This window comes from Lissotriton helveticus, chromosome 2_1 (genome assembly GCF_964261635.1).
Source record: "Lissotriton helveticus chromosome 2_1, aLisHel1.1, whole genome shotgun sequence".
Lineage (NCBI taxonomy): Eukaryota > Metazoa > Chordata > Amphibia > Caudata > Salamandridae > Lissotriton > Lissotriton helveticus.
The window spans coordinates 1225918453-1225938817 of NC_136059.1; the positions used below are offsets into that span (position 1 = coordinate 1225918453).

At 44.0% G+C, this 20365-nt stretch overlaps 1 protein-coding gene across 2 annotated transcripts in view; it reads right to left on the bottom strand.

Moving 5' to 3' along the window:
- PIGY (phosphatidylinositol glycan anchor biosynthesis class Y) overlaps positions 1-20365 on the bottom strand; it is a 330062-nt gene that overhangs the window by 295886 nt on the left and 13811 nt on the right. For both annotated transcript variants that reach the window (XM_078676104.1, XM_078676103.1), the window contains exon 2: positions 9648-9823. The gene's annotated coding sequence lies outside the window, so the exon portion shown is untranslated. The remainder of the gene's footprint in view (positions 1-9647; positions 9824-20365) is intronic.

Consider the following 20365-nt stretch of genomic DNA (forward strand, 5'->3'; position numbering starts at 1 on the left):
AGTACTCAGTAGTGCAGCTGGTGAGCTAGTCAATTTCAATTCAATTCAAAAATGCTTTATTCGGTATGTATGAATACAACCATATAGCAGAATGCAAATAATGTAGCATATTCATCGTTAGATTACATCAAACTCTAATTCCAAATACTGGCAATACTGTATAGAACAGTCATTCTGCGGCACTTGAGCAAATAAGCATGTTAAAGTTCATTTTAAATACATTTACCAAATAATACATGTGCAAACTGGCAGTAATAAAGTGCAATTGATATATTCTATTATATAGTGCAGTATAAAGTTCTCATTTTCCGGCGCATGTGCAAATTGGCTAAAATAAAATGAATAATAATGCAACATCTAATAGTAAATGCGTAAACTAGCAATAATAAGATGCATATATGTCTAGGCCGTGTCTTGAGTTCGTACAGTTTTTGTAGCATATTCCTCATTGAGTTACATCAAACTCTAAATCCATATAATGGCAATTATTATATAAGAAGTCATTCTACAGTACGTGTGCAAAAGGCATATTAAAGTGCATACTAGTGCATTTGCCTAATAATACATGTGCAAACTAGCAATAATAAAGTGCATTTAGTATATACTATTATACAGTGCAAGCTGAAGTTCTCGTTTTCCAGCGCATGTGCAAATTGGCAGAGGTAAAGTGCATGTTAATACAACATCCAATGGTGCCTATGCAAGCTAGCAATAATAAAGTGCATATAAGTCTAGGCCATATGTTGAGTTCATACGGTTATTGATTTGCGTGCAAAAATGCATTTTGAAATATATGTAGCCACATAGAAACATATATCCGGGCTCTCTAAATTAAACATCAATTGCAACGCTGTTTTAGTGCTCCGCGCATGATATTTTAAAAAAGATGGGCTTCAGGTAAAACTTTCTATAAAACGTAAAAAATTTACAAAACAGCATAAAATGACAGCTACTCTGCTTGGATATACCGTCACAGGGGCATAAGCCTATTCCAGGTTTCTTAGTTAGCGGAAAGGCCACTAGGTGGTGTACAATTCCTAATCGTAAGCGTGACAATACAAAACGGTGAGACCTTTTGTTTACAGTGGTGAGATACGATTGGAAACCATCATTGGGTCTATGTTCTAAGTAAGACGTAAACGTGCTTTGTTTTGAATATTTATTCATCCTGGTACTTCTAGTATGTCTCAGGAAAGTGACTTTAAGTTCCTTTTTTGATAGTCCTGACCCTGCTGTTGGTTCATCAAGAATATCGCATCCATAAAGCGTTTTATACCACAATTGAATGTGACATAACCAAGGTATATTTGAGCAGCGATCGAGCTTTAAACAATCATTTATCACATCCTGGGTGAATTTCGTTTCATCTTTAGACCAGATTGATAGCCACAGTGCCAGTGGGCGTAGGGCAAATAAGTCCTTAACATAGTTTAAGCCCACTTCCTTGTGTATTATCTCATTTTAGGCCGCTGCCGGGGCACAGAGCAAACGTTTCAGAAAGGCATTCTCCTCATATTGAATTTGATTGCCGCTCTGATTATGATAACCCCATATCCTGCCCCGTACAGGGCTGATGTTATACACCTTGTGTTGTATATAGACACCATCTCTCGAAGTGGCACCCTTTGTTGTAGCCACAGGGTGGTATTGTCACCCTGTGGCTACAACAAAGGGTGCCGCTAGGATGTAAATCATACCACCACTCTGTATCCTAGCCTTGCAACCCGATTTAACATTACACCACAGGCTTTCGTTGACAGGCAGGCTTGTTTTTGATCTCAACCCCGCCTGTCACTTGGTTTTTTCAATCTCTAGGACTGGTTCCCGTTTGTTCGCTTATGGATTAATCTCTGCACTGTATATAATTGCAATTTATTTGAATTATTATACATTTGTGATTGTCTTTTGGTGTGTCTAACCAATCTTTTGTTTGATTCTTTGTTGCAAATTTGTAAATGTGTGCATTTGTAGATACTGTATATATGAACCTTTTGAATTGACAGTGGTTTTGTTTGTGCTTGTGTTTCAAAAAATTGCTGATAAATGTAAAAAAGAAAAATAAACTTGTTTGGAAAATTAAATCCAGTGGTCACACGGTACAGATTGACTGTGTGTCTGGGGAATTGTTTCACGAATAATCCTGTCCAGCCACCCTGTTCTGTTTTTCCTATCTTCTATGGCAGCATTAAAATATCGTGTCAGTATTGGTGCCCATAGAGCCGTTTCATGTTTATAAAAATCCATGGGCACCCCGTCTGGGCCTGGAGCTTTACTCCCTTTGCTGTTTCTTATTGCCTGCGTAACCTCGATTAAGGTCACCGATAGCTGCATTTTTTCCCATTTAGGACTATGCACGATATCTACATTTAAAATTGGCCCATCTAAATTATAATCAGAGTTAAAAATCCCAGTAAAATGGGCAATCCAAGCGCGACAACTCACATGGGAGATAATGTCGGGGATATTGTCATTCTTAAGGAGTGGGCTATTTACAGTTTCCCAGAATAACTTGTGATTTTTTGTTTCTGCAGCCATATCTAGATTAAACCAGGCCTCATTTTGAAGTTCTTTTTTCCTGGCTGCCAGAGAGGTTTTATAGTTGTGACGCTCCACTTTAATTTTTGCTATGTCTCTGGGCTTAGTGTCAAGAGCTAATTTTAGATTATTTAATGACTGGGCACAGTGTTTGTCAAACCACACCACTTGAATTTTCCTCAGCTTTCGGCTCCTAACTGTAAGTGAGTCATCAATCGCTTTGATTATTTTTGTAAAATTAGCAAGGAAGTTACAAGAAGTCACTATAGGTGCCAGACAATAGCTTATTTCCCTGTTACATCTTGAGAGTACGTCCATCGTGAATTGGGCAGGGTTAATTCTAATCCACTTTATTCTCATGCCGTTTGTTCTTTCGGCTATGATCCCTTGGACCGGTCTCTCATATGCATTAGGTTTTGGCCCCCAGCCGAATAGTACAAGCGAAATGCTGTTGTGATCGCTCACTGGTTGCTCAACTACCCATACATTGGAGTAGGCTGTACCATTGGTCACCAAGATGTGGTCGATGTTAGAGTGGGCATCCCTCCCTCTAAATAATGGACACTCTTTATTGTCTTTGTTCTTTCTACAATCTAGTAGCTCAAGGTCTAATTTAGCTACTAGGTGATTCAGGGTACTTCCGTAGTTGGTATGCGGGAAATGATTGTAAACAGTACTACCTCCGCTATGATAATCCCCGCGATGACCGCAAATCCCCTTCTGTGCGTGGCAGCATGCTTGGATGTTGAAGTCTCCTGCCCAAATTATTACTGGGGGGTCCCTTGATAATTCTAATACTCCCTCTATTGCCTGCTCTATATCTGGGACAATCAAGCCTTGATTGGCTCCAGTGGTATTGTTATAGAAATTTACTATAACTAAATCCCTTCCCTTGCTATGTACTAAGCGTAGGATGGATGCGTACAGGACCACCTCCACATAGCCACCAGGACTAAACTCAGTGAGGGTGGTTGATACCAGGGTCAGTAGACCTCCTTTTGCTCCTCCTGCTGGTGAAGCCATTGCATCCACACTGTAGGTTGTGTATCCCTCGACTTGTAATTGGGCTCTATACCAAGTCTCCTGGAGACAGATTATGTCATATCCGTGTGTGATAAAGCTGTTCCAGAAGGGCGTGGTTATTTTAGAGGCAATACCCGCTATGTTCCAAGTAGTGACCATAAGGCCTTCAGCTGTGTTGTCAAATGTGGTATCATAAAGTTCAGCCGGTTTGAGTCTCAGTGGATTGTCATCCAAGGTTATGCCTAAAACAGGGGTTGCAACTCTCGGGGCTGTTTTATCGATTTTATGCTGGTCGTTACTTACTGTTCTTACTGTAATCTCCCCTGTTGCCCTATGTATACCCTGCAGCCCTTGATTAATTTCGAGCGCATCCTTAGGTACAATTACTTCAGGGTGGTATGTGGAAGTTTGTTCCCTCAGTCAATCATTTTCATCTAATGATCCAAACACTTGGAATCTATTGTAAGTTGGGATTGCAAAGTTGGCCCATGGATTATAGAGTGGAGTAGGGTCATGAGCTGCATTATGGTGGTTGAAATGGGGAGCTCTATGTTGGTCGGCAACCCGAACTGTAGCGAAGTTTCCTGACTGACCCCTTTAGAAATAATGTAAAGGGAGCAGAGTTGTATTGTATTCCTGGTTAGACGGTATGGGCGCATTCAGAATGGAATCTCTAGCCCAGTCGGGGTTCCTAAAATGTATAACTATGCAGTCCCCATCTATCTCCTTTTTACTAGGACCCAACCATCCTACTCTCTGTGTTGAAATGATCTGGTTTGCTCCGCGCATTGGAAACCCGCAGTTTTGGGATAACCAGTGCAGTGTTTTATTCTTAAGGGTTTGTTGGTTTTCAAATTGGGTGTGCTTAAGCTTTGGAACATTAGCAAGTATAGCAACATACGCACTGCTTTCCGGTGGTAAATTTATCACAGCAGGTATGATGTTATTGATGTTCCTGGCGGGGGCTGCCCTGTCCGTACTGTTGGATACTAAGCACCCTTTGCCCTACTACAGGTTTCTGCCCCACTATTATATCGGGAGTATTAATAGGTAATTTTGTCGTGGCGGTGATTACATTAGCAGTGGCCGGGGGGCTGACTATTCTTGTTTCCCTCCTGATCGGGATAATGTTAGATTTGTCCTTAGGGGAGTCCCGCGCCCGGCGTCCCGCCAGACGGGGATTGCCCCGATTTTAAGCGCCTCCTGGCGCGGTCCAGTGATGCGTGGCCCACAGGGGTTGCTGGGAGTTGTGGTCCCCGGCCCTTCCTCCGCTCAGCGGTCGCGCTGGCTAGATGGCAGAAACCAGCGGGATGGCGGGAGGGAGGCAGGGGGTCCCGTTGGCAGACACTCGATCAGCAAACACCCACAAGGAACGTGGGCAGGTTTAGCAGAAGTTCCCCAAGCACTCACAACCAAATCACTAAAAAGTACACCAGTCCAGTATATTCCAATTCTCTTATCATAGGAAGACACTCTCAATTCCAATTAATCCACTGTACTCCAGATTTCCAGTTAGACTTTATTCATCCACTGTAATCTTGACACCGCAGCCAACACGTGTTTCGTCATGTTATATAATACACATTGACTTCCTCAGCGCGTATACGTGTTATCCCACGTCGGTCAACTAAATCTTCAATATTTATTTGTCAGTCACGCACCAATTCTATATATCCCTCGTATTAGAATATCTATAGTGAGTCAAATTCCCTGACACAGGTCTATAATCCCGATCACTTGTCCCCTGTTTTGGAAGAGCTTTTCTCAATCCTGCTTGGAGTTCTAGCATTCACCGTCATCATATGCCTTCTGAAACTGGTCGGCATTGGTTGGAGACAACGACTGCTGTAGAACCTCGCGAAAGATATTTCATTACAATACAAAAACACATTCAGGAGAAAAAAAAAACGTGATTTCACCTCTCTTGAAGTAACGGTCTACATGCAGTCCCTCGAAAACGCAGCCATTTTAAAGACGCCACTACAGTACAAGGTAATCTTCTTTGATTACGTCACTTAGACCGCCCACTAGCCAACAACAAATGAAAAAAAAAAACTAGTCATAACTGCAAAGTGCAAGAAATCTCAAAGAAAACATAAGAAGAGGGGCTCAAAATGTGGATCAGGGTGTGATTCTGAAGTGAAGGTCACATCAGGATAAGTCTCAGGAAGTTACCACAAATTGCCCCCAGAACCCTCGCTGGGGCTTATCCTTCACTCTATAAAACAAATGCAAGAGGAATCCCGCAGCGACAGCCATTCAGCCTGTCTTGCTCACAAAAAACTCTAAAGGGCAAATCGGAAGGTCAACAAAACTTGCTCCGAAAAAGGGGACAGGATTTCCTCCTAGCGATTGAGGTCGGGTCTTTGAAGGTCCAGAAAGAAACTCAAGAATTCCAAATGCCAGCTGTAATGTGGAAACTAAAAGACTTCAAAAATCACAAGCACAACCTGAGATTCCTGGGGATTGCAGAAGGAGAGCAATATTAGGGCCTTTGTGCTGAGTCTCTTGAGAGGGGTGTTGCCTGAAATGTCTCAGTGGTACTGGTAATCGGTGGTCCAGCAGGTTCACCAGTTTCCTCTTATGCTTAAAAAGCGTTGGGGAGCAGCATCAAATAAACCTAGAGCCATACTGGTGGACTTTGGAAACTTTCTACTTGCTATTTGAGAGCAAGTCCGACCTGGCACAAAACGGGATCATGATGGGAATTCCTTCTTTGTCAGACCTGACTACTGCCACGCCGCAGTGGAGAGGCGGTGGCACCTCAGACAACTTTTCAATCCTTTTCAAAATCTGGGAGGAGAAGTCCTTCTCATGAATCCTGCACAATTGAAGGTCGCTATAAAGGGATATTCACAGACCTTTATTTAAGAGATAAAAGCTCACAAATACCTAAAGGAGCTTTCTATCGGTGTTAATCCAGGGTCCCCGACAAAGATCAGCTTCCAAAACTGAATGAAGAACGTTTCAGACTGGATAACTGCCTTAAGCTCAACATGGATAAAACTGAAGTTCTGATCTTCAGCAAACACATTGCCCTCTGGAACGACTCCTGGTAGCCATCGGAACTCGGACCCTCAATCAATCAATCAGGAAATTGAAGGCGCACTACTCACCCGTGAGGGTCTCAAGGAGAAATGTGGCTCAATGGTTAGAGCGGCAAACCCTGATGCAGAGGTCTGGCCCGGGACCAGGGTTCAATTCCCGCCTCGGCAGGTCTTGGGCTCAATTTCCTCGGACCTGATAATTCTCGCCTCGGTGCCTATTCTAATCATGGGTCCCACTCTGCAACTCTGGGCAATAGCTTGCTTAATCTCCACAACGGTCTCAACAGCGCTGGGATGCCTGGCTTCACCTTGGGGGTGCCCAGGAGTGGGCATTTCACAGGGAAAAGCCAGGAAGGGTTCCACAGCGGTATGCGTACAGCGCCAAGACACCTCAGGGTATAAGTGCGCTAAACAAGTACGAATTAATGAGAGGGTCCGCAGATCTGTTTAGCTGAAGAACCAGGTCTTGAGGGTCTACCTGAAATTGTTCAGGAAGGGGGAACGTTTGATGTCTACCGGTAGCTCATTCCAGGTCTTGCTGCAATGTGAGAGAAGGATCTTCAGCCTGCTCTGGCTCTATGGATGCGCGGGGTTTCGACCAGTGCGAGGTTGGAAGATCTGAGGTTTCTTTTGGGTATGTGGAAGTGGATTCTGTCGTTGAGGTATTGGGTCCGTTGTTGTGTAGGCATTTGTAGGCGTGAGTGAGGATTTTGAAAGTGACTCTTTTCTCCACGGGGAGCCAGTAGAGACTTTGTAGGTGTTGACTGATGTGTTTGTGTCGGGGGATGCCGAGGACGAGTCTGGCGGCGGTGTTCTGTATTGTCTGGAGTTTGCAGAGTAGGGACTTGTTGATGCCGGCTTAGAGTGCGTTTCCATAGTCCAGTCTGCTGGTGATGAGTGTGTGGGTGACCGTCTTCCTTGACTCAGGGGCGATCCACTTGAAGGTCTTGCGGAGGGTGTTGAAGCAGCTGGAGGTGATAGTGTTGACCTGTCGGTTCATGGTGAGTGATGAGTCAAGTACGATGCAGAGGTTCTTGGCATGGTCTGAGGGGGTAGGTGGGCTTCCGAGGGCGGTCGGCCACCAGGCGCTGTCCCATTCAGAAGAGGTGGTGCAGAGGATGAGGAGTTCTGTCTTCTCGGCGTTGAGCTTTGGGCAGCTGTTCGTCATCCACACTGTGACGGCTTGCAGCCCTTTCTGGAGGTTGAGTTTGGCAGTGGTGGGGTCTTTGGTGAGGGAGAGGATGGGCTGGGTGTCGTTGGCGTAGTTGAGGCCATGTTGTCGGATGATGGCTGTGAGGGGGTCCATGTAGATGTTGAAGAGGATGGGGCTCAGGGATGAACCCTGTGGGACTCCACAGGTGATTTTCGTGGGGTCGGAGAGGAAGGGTGAGAGTCTGATCCTTTGGCTTCTTCCGGTGAGGAATGATCGGACCCAGCCCATGGCTGTTCCTTGTATGCCTGCGTGTTGTAGTCTGGCGACAGGTGTGCTGTGGGAGACGGTGTCGAAGGCTGCTGATAGGTCGTAGGGTGAGGGCTGTGGAGTGGCCTTGGTCCAGAAGGGTGCGGCTGTCGTCTGTGGCGGCGAAATGGCGGTCTCTGTGCTGTGGTTGCTTCGGAATCCGGATTGGGACGGCTCGAGGATGGCGTTCTCTTCAATGAATCGTGTCAGTTTCCTGTTTTGGCTGCGAAGGGGAGGAGCGAGATTGGCCGAGAAGGTGCCTGTTTTGAAGGTGGTGTTGATGGTGCATTGTAGTTCAGGTGCAATGGCGGCCATGGCTCTGTGGTAGATGTGAGGGGGGCAGGGGTCGGTGGGGGCCCCGAGTGGATGCTTTTCATTGTCGAGGTGGTGTTTTCTGTCATGATCGGTGTACAGTTGGAGATGATGGGCTGGCTGGTGATTCTGGGGGCGGGGGCCGTCTGTGGCGCCTGGTGGATGGTCGATGAAGTTGTCGTAGAGGTTTTTGATCTTGAGGTGGAAATAGGTTCCAAATTTGTCGAAGAGGTCTTGTGATGGGGTGATGTCTGCGGCTTCGCTTTTTGGGTTGATGAATTCTAGAATGACACTGAAAAGTTCCTTGGAGTTGGTGGAGATGGCCAGGATTTTATTGTGGATGAAGTTCCTCTTGGTGGCTCTGATCTGGTTATGGTAGTCCGTCATGGCGTACTTGTAGGTGGTGTGGTTTTCAGTTGTTTTGGTGTTTCTCCAGTTCTTCTCCAGGCGTCTGCAGGTGCGTTTGGCTTCTTGGAGAGCGGTGGTGAACCAGACGGCTTTCCTGGGGCGTTGTCTGTCATGGCTGCGCAGCGGGCGAGCTCATCACGCATTCGGAGATCCAGGTGTGGAGTTCTCTGGCTGCGTTGTTTGCGTCGGGTGCCCAGGTGTGGTTGCCTCAGTGAGGGTGCTCGTCGGTAACCTTGCTCCAGTTCCTTCGTGGGGGGCGTGGGGCTGGTTTGGGTGCCTTGGGTTTGTTGATGGCGAAGTGTACGCAGTGGTGGCCGGTCCATGGCGGCTGCGTTGTGTGACTGAATTAGACACTGTTTCTTGCAGCGAAGATGGGGTCGAGGGTGTGTCCTGCTGTTAGGGTACTCCCGTAACTGCATTGACATTCTGACTATGTATTCTGTTATGTGCAATTAGTCAAAGTTAGCCTCTTGGACCTGAATTATACAGCTGTGTATTAACAAATTCTATTTCCTTTCATAATGCCAAATATTTTATCCCTTTGAGTAATCTTTCAATTGCCAATGCTTCTTTGTTCAATTACTGCTTGTATGGGGATGTATTTGTATTTGCCAATGTTTGATTTGATTCATTCTCTCCTGAATATTCGTTCTGAAAACGGCTTAAACCACGTGCAGCATTCTCATGGAGCTCACGTTGTTTACATGGATCAAGCTGTCAGTTACAAGGATTGGGAAACACGTGCAAACGTCTTAAACGTCTTTTAAACATTGTTGGCTACGAAGCCACCCCACCCACTCAAACCTATATAAACCTTGCTCCACAGTTAAAGCGCGCTTGCGTTCGTTACCCTCTCTACTCACCTGCGGCTCGGAAGCGTCTTCGGAGCTCCTCCGGTGTTCCTGTGCTCTTCGTGGGTCGTCCTTGGCAACGCAGCTACAGTCAGCGTGTTGTTCCGGTCCGGCTGCTTCTTCCTTCCCTCAGAGACGACAGCTCATCCTTCCTGCTTCCTGTGTGCCCCGTGAACACCACTCCTTCCCTGAAACAAAAAGTAAGATAAAACCAATTAGTTGCACTCGCGAGTGGACTCTAGATTTTACAGAGATAATTTCAGTAAGTACATTGAACAGAATATAAAAAATTAACGCGCTTTGAACAGACTTGAAGATCACGATCTCCATTATTGTTATTCAGCTGTTTATTTTGACACAGTTGTTTATTTTGGCATTCTCTTAGGCATAGTACAGGGGATTGCCGGACTTGGTGCAAAGAACTCTGGGTATTTACGTGTGCCACATTTCATCTATGTATACAGGACATTGGTGATATACTGCTGTTATTAATATGGAACATTGGTGATGTATGAAAAATAGAAGTAATTGACTCAAAGGTTATTAGAGAGTGTTACAATAATTGTGAACACTTCAGGTGAATTTACGGCAGCAACACTTCTTTAGTAAAGGTTGGTATCGGGCAAGACAAATAGTTTTGGTTTCATCAAGCCTGGATAGACTTAGTCTTAATTAATACCAGAAACTGTTTCATGGTTTATTTACAGAATCATGACTCTCAAAAAAGAAAACTCAAAGCACTTAAATCATTAGGAACAGTCTGATGAAATATAATCAGACTAGAAAGGTACATCCAGAGTTGTATGTGGAATAATAATATGCTATGCACATGTAGATTGGTACTCATTTCACATTTGATTTCTCTGCTCTTCTTTTGAAAAAAAACACCATCCTAGACGACGAGGTTGCCTGCTAGAAGATACCTACCTGGAGTGTCTCTCTGTTTATTATTTTATCCATTCCCCCTTCCCTTGGGATTGTGACCTCCTTTGGCTGTTGTATTATTCAGTCAGTGGGGCTCAGATTCTCAGGGGCAGATGAGATTTAGCTTCACGTCTATCAACTTGAACTACCTGGGCTTTCAGGTGAGTGGAGGCTTCCTGCTCTGTGGGTCGGTGTGTTGACGAGTTGTTTAAGTCCAATGCTGGCGAGGTTGTCACAAAGGATAGTGGAGTTGGGGTCGCTGGGGTTGTCCAGGTCTACAATGAGTATTTAGTTTGTTGAGGCGATGGCGTGGGGTGCGATGAAGTCTGCGATGGTGGTGGCAAAGGGTGTTCGTGGGCCGGAGGGGTCTGTGGACGAGGGTTACTTGGAGTGTGGCTTTGGGGGTGGTCTGGATCTGGAAGTGCAGGTGTTTGGCGGAGGGGAAGGCTTCGCTGGAGGTGGTGAGGCGGAGGGTGGTCTTGTGGGCGATGGCGAGGCCCCCTCCTGGGTGGTTGGGGTGATCTTTCCTCTGGATCTTGTATCCGTCTGGGATGGCGGTACTGATGTCGGGGGCAGAGGATGCGTTGGTCCAGGTCTCTGTGAAGAAGGCGATGTCGGATGAGAGGGAGTCGAGTAGGTTCCAGATTTCCATGGCGTGTTTTTGTACAGAGCGTAGGTTGAGAAGGATGCATTTTAGGGTGTCGCCGGTGCTGGCGTCGGCGTTGTTTGAGGCCGGGGTGGCGGTGAGTGTCTGGTGGCAGTGGAGGCAGGAGAACTGGCCGTGGATCGTGTTCGGCGAGGCCTATTGGCATTCTCTAAGGCTTCCAGGGTTGAGTGCAAGGAGGGTGGTGGTGTCGTAGCGATGGGTAGTGGGAGGTCCAGGGTTCCAGGTGCGGTCGCGGACGGGCGCAGACGGGCTTGCCCTCACCCATGCCAAATGACCACAATCGCAACATTGGCATCCTCCTCCACAGCGAAAGTTCCATGAAACATCAGGTCAGCGTCGTCTCCTCAGCCGGCTTCCACACGCTCGCAACATTTTTAAGTGGTTCCCCATCAGCACCAGGAGTCTTCCTAATGAATCCTGCCAGACTGAAGGTCACTATAAGGGGAAAGGCTTGGACCTTTATTTCAGAGATAAAAGCTCAAGAATACTTAAAGGAGCTTTCTATCGGGGTTAATGGTGGGTCCTAAAGAGAATTAACTGGGAGTTTTGGAAACTAGGACTTTAGAGACAAATAAAACAAAGTGGTAATGGTAACAGAATGTATCTGTTTAACATCTGGTTGTCTAAAGGAAGGCCTCCCTCTGGATTTTATTCTGTTATTTTTGTTTCCTTTTTTTCTCCACAAAAATGGCACTATTTAGTTTTGTTGGCTGTGAGATGGGGGCAGCAGATGTGATATAGGGTAACATCACTGAGGTTGCTTGGACCTAATTGCTCTATGAAGGTGGTGAGGGGCGGGGGATGGGGTGGGTGATGGGTGGGAGGATTGGTTGGGTGGCTTAAGGGTGGAGGAAGGGATACAACAGAAGAGGACTGTAGTGTTTGTCCGACTGTGCTGCAGCAATAGGGCAGTTTCAATTCCAATGAAAGGTGTAAGTGCTGGACTATCCAGGGGGACTGGCCGTACATAAACGTTCCTGGTTTTAATTTCCCTTATGAGTAGGATCTGAGTATCTATGGTGAAAGTTTGCGGGCTGAACGATCGCATAAAAAGTCAAAGGATAATCATAGATCATCAGATGCTACAAGCTGATGTATTATGCCTACAAGAAGCACACATCAAAGGGGCAAGGCAGAACATTCTTGAATCTTTAGGCTTTAAATTAATCAGTGGGACAACTCAAGGGGGAAGGACGCGAGCAGTCGTGATCCTCGCACGCAGGCAGTGCTTTGGTTTCAAGCGGACAAGGGTGAATAATCAGGGACGGTGGATAACAACAGAGTATAAATTTCCTAATGGTTTGTTTATCCTTTGTTATGTGTACGGGACAGTCCCGGACGATCCTGGGTTGTTTGATTGGCTGAACAATGAGCTGGCGCTCTGGCCATTACCCATTATAGTTTGTGGAGACTTTAATATAAATAGAAAAGGAAATTGGTCTCAGGACTGCACTGAACCATATTGAGGTCGGAAACCTAAGGTTTAACAGTCTTTGTGTAATATGAGGAAGGACCATGGATTAGTGGACGTCTGGAGGGATAAAAGGGTTTCAGAACCTGGGTTCACGTATTTTTTAGAACCACATAGGACACATGCACAGTGAGATTATTTTTGTTATCTCCCATGCCCTCCTTCAAGCTTGTAAAATCGACATGTTTCCCAGGGTAATGTCAGATCATAGCCCACTAGTGTTGGAAATCACAATAAAAGGTTTGGTAAGGAGAGTCTCAAACTGGAGTTTTGAGCGGGCTCTCCTCTAGGATGACGATTATATCAAACATATAAATAAGTGGATACAGATTTTTGTGAAAGAAAATGTAGGGCGCGCTCCAGCTGGGGTTGTCTAGAACACCTTCAAGGTGGGCATTCGCGGGAAGACCCTTCGGTTCAGTTTGAATCTTCAAAAAAAAGTAAAACAAAAAATGCTTGGTCTTTATGAGGCTCTGATGACAGCAGAAGCTAAATTAATCTGGGCGGTCATAAAGGGAAACGATATTCAAGAAGCACAGGTGGTCGCAATTGCCAAAGCTGCAATCACTGAAGTAACTGCAAAAAAGGCAGCTGGTGAATCTCTTGCTTGGAACGAAATTTTCTGAGTACAGTGAGTGGGTGGGGCACCTAATCTAAACAAACTAGACAAAAGCAGGTGCAATGGGATATGAGGGAAGTGAAGGTTTCCTCATGAGGGATGATCTCTGGCCCCGAGGACATCTGGCAACCTTCCAATGGTTTTATCAGAACCTCTACACTGAAAGTGCAGTATGGGAAGAAGGGCATACGCAGCAATTTTGGGACCAGACTCCACTTAAGACACTAAGGGCTTCATTATGATGCTGGTTGGATCGACATCCCCGGCCTCGTCAGTGTCAGTCGCACTGCCGCAGTCTCATCAGAAGCGGTTGGATCGACTGCCGAAATACGATGCATGCTGAATGCAGTCTGACCGCTGGAAGACCGCCAACTCCAACATCCTTTCTCCAACCGCTGAGATGGCGGTCGGAGAAAAGCAGCAGCCATAGAGCTGTACAGGGAGTTACAACCGCTGTCCGGATTATGATGTGTATTTCCGATGAGCTGACTGTGGCGGTGCAACCGGCTGCCTTGACTCGTCAAAAACAAGGGATTTGGGGTGCATACTCACCCAAATCAGCTTCTCTAAGACAGTCTCTAGTGTGGATCCCTTTCCCCAAGACCCCCATCGTAATGAGGCCCTCAGTGAGGAAGACCATGATTTACTGGAAGGCCCCTTCTCTTGGGATTACATTTATCTTGCTATGAAGTCTACCGTCTGGCAAAGCTGTCGGCACCTATAGTATCCCCACTGAATTCTATAAGGTATTTTCTGCTGAGTTAAAAGTTTATCTAATGGATCTTTTTACACAGATACAAAGTGGAATAACATCTCCAAAGTCGTTGTCTTTGGCGCATATTGTTGTTTTTCCTAAGAAAAATGTCAGTACAAGCACTTGGCTCATATAAACCAATTACTTTGATTAATGGAGATACTAAAATCTATTCTAAGGTTTTGGCTGTCCAGAGTGATAATTAAAATTGTTCCTCTTAGACAGCACAGGTTCATACCCGAGAGAGGGATGAAGGTCGATATTCGGAGTGTGATATCTATCTTCGATGCCTCTGCAGTCACTGGGGACCCTATGGTGTTAATTTTATTGGAAAGCGTTTGATAACGTCTCCTGCTGTTACCTCTGGGTCGCTATGAGAAGAGTTGGTACAAGGTGAGGATTCAGCAAGGCAACTAGAGCTTTATACCAAAACCTGGTGGCAAGGATCATAGCAATGGGAGGTCGGTCTGGGCCAGTCGCGATGCAAAGTGGGACAAGACAGGGTTGCCCTAGTTTCCCTTTACTCTTTGCCCTTTATTCAGACGGTCGACACCAATACCGCCAATTCGATTTCATGGGTGGGACACAAAGATCGTCTCATATGCCGATGATTTAGCATTGGTTACTTCTTATCCTGAGGTCGTTTTAAGAGAGATTGAGAGGGAGGCAGACTGGTTCGGGAGGTTCTCCGGGTATTCGCTGAACGAAGACATGACCCAGGTGGTTATCAATAGTAATATACATTTGAGGGATAACTGGGTGGTGGATAACGCTGTGTATCTAGGGGTTAGTATAACGGAAGATGTGGGTAAAATTGTGGAGAATAATCTTGATCATTTGATTGGGAAAGCTAAAAAAGATTTTAGCAGAAAGAACTTTTATTTATACTATTGAGCCATGGCACCTCAACAAGTGATGATACTGCTTCAAGATAGGAACAAAGCACAGGCCATAATGGAAGGCTCGCCCTCTCCTTTTAAGCACACTTTGGGGGAAGAGGCAGGGGGATGTCTTTGGAGGCAAATAGAGTTCAGTTATTTTTTTTAAGTCTGATTTAAGTCCCTTTAGAGCACTTTTAAGAACTAGCCGCCTGTGAGGAAAAAACTGGGAATTGGCCGGCTGAGATTTGATACACCATTGTATAATAATTCCATACTGCCGGATATATTTCGGGATCTTTATGTTTCTCATTCGAAGGGGCAGAACCCTAAATGCTGGGGGATTTTTATTCATATACAGGCATAGTCTTGTTCGAGGAACTTAAAAAGGAATATAATGTCAGTCAAAGGGAGTTTTTTAAATATCTTCAAAGACAGGATTTCCTTGGTTGCGAGGGAGGAGTCCCTTGCGGATTTTCTATGGTGAATATGATTGACTTTTGTTGAGATGAAGGGTGGTAATGAATCTCAATACTCTGGTCGAAGTTGAAAGAAGATTTATTGAAGGAGGAAACCTGGCATCCGATAGCCTCGACGATCAAGCAGCAACTGCCAAAGATCAAGTGTTGTAAGCCTTACATTCTACAGAACACTAAAAGTTGAGAATTCCATCATGAGGTACGGTAAGATTGTTAAAAGAACAAGAAGCAGAGGAAAAAAGGTAAGTTACACTTTACTCAAATACAAGTTACATCACAACAACTTTCTATTAAGAGGGAGGCTCTGCCCAATAGGAGGCATATATGGTTTTATGAACTCTGTTATGAAGGATCATATTGATAAACATTACGGGGAGGTGGCAAGAGAAATGACTGACTCTCCTGAATCTCTTTGTCTCGCTCAATCTGTCCTCCCTTCCTCAAATCTTCAAGCCCAACATTACAAAATTTGTTTTGATCTGTATTATACGCCAGGGGAAATTGCCAGGTGGGGTGGGGTTCAAAGGGACATGTGCAAAGTTTATGGGGCAGATTTAATCCACGTTTGCCACATGCCCCTCTCCGGCAGTGATTAAAGCTGAAGTTTATGATTTCTGTAACACCAAACTTAAAATGAAAACGTCTGTACCTCCAGCTTATCTTGCTTGGTGTACAAGAGGAAGGGTTTCCTAAGAATGCACAATCATTCCTGTTCATCGCCATGACGGTGTTTCGGCTGTGCATTGCTTTAACCTGGCTTGACCTTAAGGCCTGTGCATCAATGGTTGGCCCCTCTGTTAGCAATTCACAACCTTGAAAGTGCTTTGTACTCACAGAAAGGCAAAAAAACAAGAGAAAAGGGTTGGGGGACCTGGGTTCCCCTGGAAGAGTGGATCACTGACCAGCTTGGTGTAGGGTTCTCTGTACTAAGGATATGAGCTGATGGGCTATACCGATTGGGGGTCCAAATGGGATTGTTATCCGCGTTGTGCTTTGGAGGCAGGTCCGGTTCCCCTAGGCTACTGGATTTGTGTTACTGGTGATAAGCGGCCTCTGGGGGGGGGGGGGGTTAAAAAAAATCATTTATTGCATTGAGCACTTTTTTCCATAGTAAATCTGTGAACCCATTAATTTGTTTACAGAAAGGCTATGAATAATATGAATTTATCATATTGCTGCACTATGATACTTATATATTTATTGCATTTCCCTTGAGTTGTGAGAGAAAATATTTTTTTTAAATTGCAATAAAATATATATTTTTTAAAACATGGGTTTACTGGGGTGTCTTGGAAGGCATTTTATTATTAAAAGAAAGAATAACAAATATTTACTTTATTAAAGAATATTATTATGTTTTGCAAAGTAACAGTATATAAATAAAACAAGTTAAGTTACAAAAACGCATCAGGGTTCAACATTATATTGTGCATATTAATTGTTATGTTAATGTTATGTTATGTTAATAGATTTATTAACCGCATGAATACCCAGAGGTGTCTTGGCGCTGGTGGTCCGAAGTAAGCAAGGGCCTCTATTTATTGAACAACCAAGTTTTCAGGGTCTTTTTAAAAGCAGACAAGGTCGGAAGCGATCTAATGGGAAAAGGAAGATCGTTCCAGAGTTTAGTGGCTGCCACCATAAAGCTTCTGCCACCCCAACTAGTTTTGCAAAATCTGGGAGTTGCTATCAGTTCTGCTACTTCTGAGCGAAGATGTCTTTTGGGGACATACCAATGTAGCAGACGTCTCAGAAACTGAGGAGCAGTGCCATGAAGTGCCCTATAGGTAATACAAAGGGCCTTAAAGATAATACGGCTCTTTACCATGAGCCAGTACAGCTTATGCAAGTGTTTTCCGACTGATTGAAACCAGGGGATTCTTAACAAGAGCCTAGCGGCAGCATTCTGAATCATTTGCAACTTATATAGTTGCTCCTCAGGCATACCAAGACAGAGCCCGTAGCAGTAGTCTAGTTTGGCAAGGACCAGTGAAGTAACTACTGTTTTCTTGCTGTCTGGAGGGATTAAAGGTAATATTTTCTTGATTACCTTAAGTAGAAAGAAGCTAGATGAAGAGACGGCTTTAACTTGCGCCTCAAAATTTAGTTTTTTATCTATAATCACGCCAAGGTTCTTGGCCTTGGTGGCAGGGATGGGTGCCGTCCCCAGTTCATCTGGCCAACAACTATGTGACCAACTCAGCGAGAAATTGTCAAAGATGACTATTTCAGTTTTATCTAAATGTAATCTAAGACAATGTGAGCTCATCCAGGAACTGACTGCCAGCATACACTCCCTAAATCTTTGCATCAGTTGCAGATTATTTTTAAAAACAGACAAGACAATTTGTGTATCGTCTGCAAATGATGTTAATGCCAATCCGAAAGATCTTATAAGTATCCCTAATTCAGATACATAGATATTAAAAAGAGTGGGACTCAGAGAAGAGCTCTGTGGGACCCCACATGGAAGGACAAAAGAAGGAGAATCGTAGCTACCCAAGGCTACCAATTGTATTCTACCAGACAGAAAGGAAGAAACCAATGTGAGGGCTTTGTCAGAAATGCTGATAGAATTCATACAATTACATAGCAGAATATGGTCGACCGTGTCCAATGCCGCCGATACCCTTTTGGATTTAGAAAAAATCTATTTTAAATATGAACCCCAATAATTGTTTTGTAAACATATAAAATTATTTAAATAAAAGGGAATTACATTTGTAATTCCAAAATGCTTCTCCTATTAAAGAATAGCTATAACAATTAAAAATTAAATAATAAAATATTGATTTTTATTTATTACTTTTTCAATTTAACAAAAATGAGTATGTTTCAAGATGGGATAATAAATTATACCTTCCTTTATTAATACCTGTACTTTCTGAGAGGTTTATTGGACTGGAGATAGAAAAGTATTCTGAACCCCTCACCCTCAAACGCAAATACTCTCCCCAATGTTTGAGAGACTGGAGTTGAAATAGTAACACAACCCCCACCAAACAACATATGCATCATCCCCAATGTTTGTGCCATTGGCGTTAGATTAATAAATCTGCTACTACATGCTCCCTTAACAATGTGTATTTTCCAGTGTTTAGGAGTTTTTAGCATATTTTAAAAATTCTATTTATGCAATTTAATCAATGAATGTGGGGATGTTGGGGTTGTATCATATAATTTAAAAATAGGTATGGAAGATTTGTAGAAGACTAGAGAGAAGATGGTGTGCTACAAAATCTACCATTGATAAAAAAAAATACACCCTTGAATTAGGGAATTATCATAGAAAGATTAGAGAAGTGCAAAGATCAAATACAATCAATAGGACTGATGAAGCTAGTAATTCTGCTAAAGAATTGTTTAGAGTATTAAATGAATTTACAAAGCTTCACACCTGCACATACATTATTCCTGTTTCACAGTCTCTGTGTGATGCTCTTGCAGATCACTTTGAGGGAAAAATCAAGATTTATCAGACTTTTTTCAATTCTACATTGCTAATGGGGTGCTCCACCCTCTTATAACTTTGCCATCACAAACTCCCCAGATTTCTTTGGGGAGTTTGAGCCTATCACTAAACAGCAAGTGTCTGATATGTTGAGTAAAAAATAAGGTCCCCCTTCCGAGATTTCACCCCGTAGGTGAACCTGCCTACCTTACTCTTGCCTTTCATTACATCTTTGTTTAACCTTTCACTGAATTGATCAACAATTCCATTGGAATGGAAAGCGGCACAAGTTACATCCATTCTGAAAAACCCAATGCTGATCCAAATAAGCGTGTCAAATATCGGCCTATTTCACTCCTTCCTTTCCTAGGCAAGATTTTGGAGGCCCTTGTGAATACAACCATCCTCTTACCTGGATGACAAACTCTTATTGGATCCTACACATACTGGCTCTAGGGCCTATCACAGTACAAAATCGGCTCTGGTGGCTGTTCTTGATTCCATCACACTATCTCTAGACGCTGTCTTGCAGGCGATGTTAGTGTTACTCGACTTGTCAGCCACATTCGAAAGTATCTCATTCCATCCTGATCCGCAGAATCTCGGAGATAGGTATCCATGGAAAACCTCTGAATTGGCTCAACGATTTCTTGGATAATAGGACCCAGATGGTTTCTATTGACTCGTTTTAATCTTGGACTATGATTTGGGAGGTGGGGGGGGGGGCGGTCCCTCAGGGCTCCTCCTTGAGCCATGCTCTTTTTAACAACTTTGTGGTACCCCTTGCACATACAGTCAAATCCTGTGGCAGCTTTGAAATAATCTCTTATGCAGATGAAACTGAATTAATTATTTTCTTTGAGTACAATCCAGAAAATGCCAAAAGTAGGTTTACTGACTGCGTGAGGAAAGTTGCTACTTAGATGACATCTAACTGTTTACAGTTTAATAGAGACAAGACTGAGATTTTGCTATTTGACAAGGCCCGGCAAATTAGTCAGATGACTGTTGGCCTTCTGAGTTAGGCTATGCCCCTCATCCTAGCAGGGCAATTAAAAATCTCGGCAACCTGTTTTTTTTTTTTTGCAGAGTTTTATATAGCGCGAACTAGAACCGAACCGAATCAGTTATCAGAGCGCTTTACATAGCACCAGTTACGTTACATGAGGACACACTTTCATGTTAGGCACGGGGAGATTAAGTGATTTGCCCAGAATCACAGGTTTTTTTTTGGTTGATGGGAATTTCTCTATGAGAGAACAGATAATGGCAATTGTGGTGCTTGTTTCGATATTATGCACATGCTCAAAAAAGTGTTCCAGTGGCTCCCGTTAAGATCAAGTAGAACTCCTATATAAGTGCGCTTATAGTGAACCGCCCAGTCTATGCGATTGCCTTGTTAGTAGCTACTAATGAGTCATTGCTTTCTAATTTGCAGGTTGATCAAAATACTGAAGCTTGTTTGTTCTGCAAGATCCCTTCTGGAT